The sequence below is a fragment of the Dermacentor silvarum genome, chromosome 7, assembly GCF_013339745.2.
Source record: "Dermacentor silvarum isolate Dsil-2018 chromosome 7, BIME_Dsil_1.4, whole genome shotgun sequence".
Lineage (NCBI taxonomy): Eukaryota > Metazoa > Arthropoda > Arachnida > Ixodida > Ixodidae > Dermacentor > Dermacentor silvarum.
Window position 1 is genome coordinate 95,317,663 of NC_051160.1, and position 8,106 is coordinate 95,325,768.

The following is an 8,106-nucleotide window of genomic DNA, read 5'->3' on the forward strand; positions in this document are numbered from 1 at the left end:
ATGACGTCGTCATTTTCTCCCCTGATTTCAACAGTCACCTCCGCCGGCTTTACGAGGTACTGAGCTGTTTGACGCACGCAGGCCTTCAGATTAACATCAAGAAGTGCCGATTCGGAACTCGTGAACTCACCATCCTGGGCCAAGTAGCCTCTAAGGACGGCGTCCTTCCCGATCCGCAGAAACTTCGTGCTGTTGCTTAATTCCCGAAGCCTACCACCGTGAAAGCGCTTCGCGGCTTCCTTGGTCTATGTTCATACTTTCGCCGCTTTGTGAAGAACTTCGTTTCTATAATAGCATCACTGACGAAGCTGCTCACCGGCGATGGCTATGTGTCTGGTTGGTCACTGGGGTGTGATGAGGCTTTCGCAACATGACGTCGTCTCTTGACTTCACCGCCAATTCTACGTCACTTCGACCCTACCGCTCCGACCGAGGTACACACGGATGCTAGTGGGATCGGCCTTGGCGCTGTCCTTGCCCAACGTAAGCCGGGCTTCTCTGAGTACGCAGTTGCCTATGCGAGTCATGCCCTTACCAAGGCAGAGTGCAAGTACTCGGTTACCGCGAAGGAATGTTTGGCATTTGTTTGGGCGCTGCAGAAATTTCGCCCTTACTTGTATGGACATTCGTTTGATGTCGTCAACGATCATCATTCGCTCTGTTGGCTGGCTTCACAGAAGGATCCGTCGGGTCGGCTTGGACGCTGGGCGCTTCGTTTACAAGAATTTGATATTCGCGTCATTTACCGCCGGGACGCAAGCACGCCGACGCCGACGCCGACGCACTTTCCCGCGCGTCCCTGCCTTCTGACGTCGCGTCTGTTTCCCTTTCTGCAACTTCCTGCGCTAACATGACATGCCTTCAGAACAGCGCAAGGATCCCTGGATCGCCTCGTTGATCGACGTTCTCTCTATTCCTTCGACGACACCAGCCCCACAGCTCTCTCGTGCCCTTCGTCGCCAAGTACCTCATTTTGCACTCCGGGACGAAATGTTGTACCGCCGCAACTACCAGCCCGATGGTCGAAAGTGGCTTCTTGTTATACCTCGCCATTTGCGCTCCGATCTGTGCACGCACTTTCACGCAGACCCACAAAACGCGCATGCTGGCGTTTTGAAAACGTATGATAGATTTCGCCAGCGATTGTACTGGCGTGGAATGTACACATACATCCGCAAGTACATTCATTCCTGCATTGAGTGTCAACGCCGGAAAACAACTTGTCACACGCCTGGCCCATTACAACCTTTGCCGTGTCCCGCTCGCCCGTTTGATAAAATCGGCATAGACCTCTACGGGCCCCTTCCTTCCACCACTGCGGGCAATCGGTGGATTATTGTGGTCGTCGACCATCTCACTCGATATGCCGAAACCGCCGCTCTTCCAACAGCTTCAGCTCGTGATGTTGCCTTGTTCATCTTGCGCAGCTTCGTTCTTTGCCATGGCGTGCCACGCGAGCTGCTTAGCGACCGAGGGCGTGTGTTTCTTTCGCAAGTTGCCCAAGAGCTTCTGAGTGCGTGCAATACTATTCATCGCACCACTACCAGCTACCATCCACAGACTAATGGCTTGACGGAGCGCTTTAACCGAATACTTGGTGATATGCTCTCCATGTACATAACTTCCGACCATTGTAATTGGGACTTGGTGCTTCCTTTTGTGACATATGCCTACAACACAGACACGCAAGCCACCACTGGATTTTCCCCTTTCTTTTTACTATACGGACGTGAGCCATCTTCCACACTGGATACTTGTGATGGAAACGACAACGACAAACTAACTAACTTGCCGGTGTTTCCCGTTGGGCCCAGGATCCTTTAATAATGACACTGCAGACGGGGGCTTACTACACGAAACACAGACTTTAACAGACGCGCTAGCACGATGCAGACGATTTACATACAGACGATTTACACGTACGTGGACTAGAGTTCGCGAATAGTTTGTCCTATATAAACATGTGCCTAGCACTCATGCGTCACCACTCGCCCGTGTGCCTCGTCGTTGCGGTGCCCGTGACGGTGGTTGTGATGGTGGAGCGTCGTTGTGGCTACGTCGCTGCTGTCGCGCCACACCTTGTCGCACCACGCCGCTCCTTGTCGCGACGTGGAAGCAGGAGAAAAACAGCAGGCCGGTAGAACACCAGGCCACTGCTGTAGCTGGCCAGTAACGCCTTGCCTGTAACGCCTCGGACGCTATAACGTCGGGCTCGGTCAGCAAACAGGCAGCTCAGGCGTCCCGGTGGCCAGCAGGAAGCACTGCACCAGGCCGCTATGACAGCAGGCCGCTGGTGCACATGAGAGCAGAGCCACGAGCGGGATCTACGACCAGGTCCGCACGGTAGCAGGACACCTGGTCGCCAGTCCTCGGGCTCGCTCAGCAGGCAGGTAGCTCAGGCGTCCCGGTCCCCAGCATGAAGCACTGCACCAGGCCGCTAGAACAGCAGGCCGCTGGTGCGCAGGAAAGCCCAGCCACTAGCTGGATCTCCAACCAGGTTCGCACGGTAGCTGGACACCCGGTCGCCGGTACCCGAGCCTTGAACCGCCGTTCTGCGAGCTTACATTCGAGGCTGCCGCTCGCTCTCACGCTCTGCGTGCTCTCGTGCCACTTCTTTGTTCATGGCACGTGGTGGTCTTCTTCCATTATCATCATCACCAATCCTCTTCGTGGTGTTGCCATACAATCACGATCACTTCAAGCTGGCTTGTCACGCACTTTGTCGTGGCACCGCCACACGCCACTATCCACATCATCACAATACTATACTTCCATAGCGCCCGGATGCATCCGAATACCGCCCAACCTCAGAACTTGCTCAATGTGCCGAAGAGTGCCTCCAACTCGCACGCTAATTTACATCCGTGACACAAGGTCTTCAAAAAGAGCGCTTTGACCCGGTTAAGCCTACGCCTACCTTCCCTGTTGGCTCGTTCGTGTGGCTTTCAATTCCATGCCCCACCCCTGGTCTCTCCCGCAAGTTTGCAGCGAAATCTCACGGTCCCTGCCAGATCGTAGAATGCACATCACCGATGAATTACGTCGTCGAGCCTGTGACACCTCCCACCGACAGACGCTGCCGCGGTCGTGAAACAGTCCACCTGAGCCGCTTAAAGGCCTACTACGAGCCTCTGGTGCTTGAATCTGATATTTGGGCTAGGCTAAGCCATAGCCTCGTATAGCTAAGGACTACCAAGTCATCCCCAGCAGTTTCATGAATTTATGAATTATTGATAGATTATCGATTACCTATTGATTGGCTATAGATTGGCTATCGATGACTGAATAAGCTTAAGTAGTCCCAAACATGCTTAGCTAAACTTAGCCAGGCTCAGCTTCGCTAGTTCACATGGGTATGTGCCATTTCGCTTGAACCCTTTCTGCACAATCGCCAGGATCGGCCCACATTTTCAGTTCGCGGTTGACACAGTACGCCCGACAGCTCCGCTGTTAGGAATTGTGACGTTACGGGGCGCTGCGTTTGTTTCATGCTAGGTGGTGGACGATAATTGCGGGAGTCGTAGGTGTGGAGCATCTCATAGTCGGGGCGAACATCGTATAATAGTCTTGTTGACCGTGCGTTGACCGCGAACGATGATTTTCTACCAATGAAAGCGCAGCGCGCGCCGCGTTTCTAACCATCACAGAGCTGCGCGCGCAGCGTGCTCCGCTCGGTTATTTGCAGCAGCATCAGATGGCGCTCGCCGTCGCGGAAAAAAAGAACCAGAAAGCTCGCTTTCGTGCATAGCGTTCGCCGCGAGCGTTTCCCAGTAAAGATTACGGTTTCATAAGCTGCAGTTACTGAGAAGCGTGAGAAGCAGTAAGGGACTCTTTAACGCTATCGCTTTCTACTCTTAAAGGCGAAGCTTAAGCGTCTGCGAAGTTTTTTATTGCGACAGCAATTTCGCGGACGCTTGAGGCGCATTTGCGCAATCGCCGTTGACAATGTCGTGCTGTCACGACATGGATGCGCATGCGCAGTCTGGGCGCGGAGAACTACAAGGTCTTCAGAGACGCGCGTGCGCATGGCTGCAAATGCAACGAAGCCAAGTGAATGCACCGTCACGCTACGCTCAATCGGCCCTCCAGAGGAGATAGGGCAGCGTTATGGATTGGCTGTTGCATGAGCCCTATGCGCACACAGAGTGTTCCTGCTGAGTAGCTGTGTGCAAACCACATCGTGGTGCAAACACTGGTCGGAGCGGAATAACCAGTAAAAGAAAAGCTAAAAAATCTGCCCAATCCTTTCATTGGGCGCTGACGGACACGGGCGGTTTTACTTCAGTCTCGTCTCGTGCACCATCCAGGCGCGACAACTGGCAAGCCGCTGGCGTTGCTCTTCACCATGCCAGCCTTCAGAAACGCCTTCGACGCTACGCTAAACCTTAACTATGGCTTTCAATGTTTTGTCTTCGGAGAATAGTGGCAATATGTTAACAGCGAAGCCGTTTTAGGCTGGAGGTAGTCCGGTGGTGTGCGCCCGAAATGTGGGCCGATCCTGAAGGTGGTGCTGAAAGGGTCCAAGGGCAATGGCACATACCCCTGTGAACTAGCGAAGATGTATAAGCTCGAGGATGGGGTGTTGAGTGTATCCCACAAAACCTCCGCCTGGCGATGACGTCACCATGCGTCGCCTAGCAACGCTTCGCTCCAGCTGCACCGACCGCGCCGTGCCTCACAACAGCTGCGTGAGGCGTGACGTCGTCGCGCGCGCCGCACCGGTTCGCTTTAGCCTTGCCGAGCCATTACGTCCCCGCACCGTGCGGAGTGGTTGCCGCGGCCGCGCCGAGGCGAGCCAAGCCGTGACGTCACTTCGCCGACCCACGGGATATATAGCTCCGCGTCACCACCGCGGCGGCACAAAAGCCCCGCCGTCTTCATACCGAGCACATCGCCGCGAAGATAGGGTGGCCGAAAAATATCGTCACTCTCGAAGAAGAGGAAGCGCGGCGCGAAATCCGCCGCGCCGCTACTGGATTGAGAGTGGGACGACTTAGCTCTGATCCCGAGTATCGCGCCGCCGAAGAGGCGGCGAAACGTCGGTGATTTGCAGAAGAGCCAGAGCTACGATCCCGCGAAACCGAGCAAAAGCGTTTGAGCATCCAGAAGCGTCCCGATACTTTAATGACCGAATGTTCGTTGGTCCTTGGACTGTCGATGATTCCGCGCTGATCTTGCGCAATACGTGGCTAAGTCTCGAAGCATAATCTCGCAAAAACTTGACCGAACCGAGATAAATCTGGGGTGTCGCCAGCTTCGCTTTTTGCCCAGTCTTTGCACCACTAGTGTGAAGCAGCCCCTATTTTCTCATTTCTGTGAGAAATTTCAAGAAATAGGTCATTTTCCTCTGGCGCCAGGTATTAAAACAATCCAAGTGTATGGAAAACAAACAATTAAACGAACAAAAGTAGCAACAGCTGACCACGAAAATTCTTTGAGCACAGAATTCACACACAAATAAGTTTATGGTTGATCCTTCCCTACATTTTTTTAGATTTTGTTGAACAGTGAGATCTTTTCAATTCAAGCGCAAGAGCACTGGCTGACGAAAAAAGGCAATAAAGAAGGGTTGTTTGTTGCATTTTTTCAATCTTTTGCTGCGAAAGCTTATCTGGTTGGGGGGTACGTGTGTCACGAGGGGTTGGGATAGTAGAATCTATATCCTCTCATAAAATACCGTTGAGTTATTTTGAAATTATTTATTTGGACAAGATAGCATTTGGAGTAGTCTTTAACGGATCGTGGAGGTTACAGAAACTTGTTGAAGTTAACTTCGTGCTGCTACAAATAGTAGATTCTAAACGGAAGAGCGCAGGCTTAATCACAATGAGAGAGAGAGAGAAAGAAATAAGTTTAATAAATAAAACATATATTTAATGAACGCGGAAATCATGCACGCGTACTCATGGTGCTGATTGGGTGTTTCTAACCATCTCATAGAAATTTTCCTGAGATGTAGTTTTAATGGTTTACCAAAGCAAAATATTATGGCGAGCCAGAGTGAAAGATAGGGCTTCCGTACTAGCGAATTCGTCATTCGTTGCGGGAACAGAGCTTTTGTAAGCGAGAAAATGACGATAACAGAAAATCCAAGAGGCTCCTCCTGCAATGAACTGTGGTAACTTTCATGTGACGCCAGCACTGGAGGATTCAGAGAGATAGCCGCATACAGGGAGGTCACGTGGAGATTACACCAACTCGTTCGGTTTGGCGAGGGCGGTTCAGAATGAGGAGCCGAGGCGGGACCTTCTGTGGCAACTTGCTACGCAATGAGGTGATATTTGGTCCACAAAACGATGATAGACGTCAAAGCGAATAATCGACTATCTTCTTTCGGGGGTTTCACGTGCCAAACCCACTTCCGATTTAGAGGCACGCCGTAGTGGAGGGCTCCGGAATTATTTTGAGCACCTGGGGTTCTTTACCATGCACTACAACGCAAGAACACGGCCGTTTTAGGATTTCGCATCAATCGACAGGCTGCCGTTGGGGCCATGGATCCGATCCCGCGACCTCCTGCTCAGCAGCGCCTTATCCACTGAGCCACCGCGGCGGGTGCGAATAATATATCGGTCTACCCCTACTTATTACTTCCCTTTAGTATCTCATTACGCATTACAATCTCTGGGACTGATTGAATCCTTCAAGCAATCATTCCGTAGTCTCATGTAGTGCTGAGGGGCGTTGTGAAGAAGTGAAATGCGGATTATGATGAGGGGGAGTGGGGCAAAGTGAGGGAAAGTTACGTGCTGAATCCCCAACTCAACTCAACTCAACGGAATTCTAATGGATTTCAAGGAAGCTTAAGCTATCTTCGACAATCATTACCGATGTTTCTAACCAAATTTATTTACCATTTCATAATTTTAAGTTGTTTTATAACAAATTCAACGCAGCTCAAAGACATGCAGCAGTTTTGAGCAGACGATTTCGAATGAAAGAAATGCGCTGAAGTCACAAGTATGACATTGTGGAAAGGAAAAACTGCGTGGCAGCCACTAACATGACTTGTTAGCTTACATTGAATTAATGAGCAAGAAGAATAGCAGGATCCGAGGGACTGTATTTTCTTATTAGTTAAAACAATACAAAAAGAAAACAGACAATTAAGCCAGAGAAAGTAACACTTATATGCACATCTCTGATATCCAGTGTATTGATATCCTACTTCACTCTCTGCCAGGCCCCGCAGATAAAATTAACAAGGACGACGACGACTGCCATCTATCTGCCAAGAATCTATCGTGAATCAAAGGGCCGTGGGGTGAAACTTAGCCTTGGCTTATGTGTCTGCATGTTCACTTGTGTCTACGACAACATGCGAACCTCATCTGCTAAGCTTTCGCTATGTGCGCTCTATATTTATTGAAACTGAGTGCTTTCTTAATCCAATATTGATTATTATTAGTAGTGCTATAATATGAAAAGTGACAAGCGTGGCATCTATTGGGTGACAAGATGTTTGCTTTATTTTAATTTCAATTGAAACAAAGCACAACGACAGCAGCAAAAATGAAGACCAAGGTAACGGCAGCAACATTGGCACCACAAACACTATTACTGGAATAATCAATAAAGTTCAGCCAGTTACTCCACCTTGAAAATTTGCAAATATTTTTCATCACGTTTGCTTCATACTACGTTTGATTGTAATGCTAATAGGAGGGTTCATAATTCACGAAATGAGGCAACATTAGTGGTATAACCTATATACTGTCCATTACTTCTTCATTAGCTCTCCCAGCATCAAAATAAAGGTAGTACACCAAACGCAGAAATTTTTTAGTACATCAACATTGAAACCCAGAGGCGTGCCTCTCATCACCGCATATAAAGAATCGTGGTCACGTACATGCTTATGTTCTCATTCAATATTTATTTTTTTTTTCATTTTTAAGAGAGCAGAGACACTTTTGAAGATGAAAACTGTCAAGCACTCGCTTGTGGTCAACAGCATGGAGACGAATCAAAACGCCTTTTCCTCCTTTCTGAAAACGCGCCATTTATTCGTGAATAATATATTCATCTGTGATATGCGAATTGTGCTTGAGGTATAGAAAAAACAAAATCTGAACCCTGCTCAGCATCGCTGCCAGTCCTGTGGGG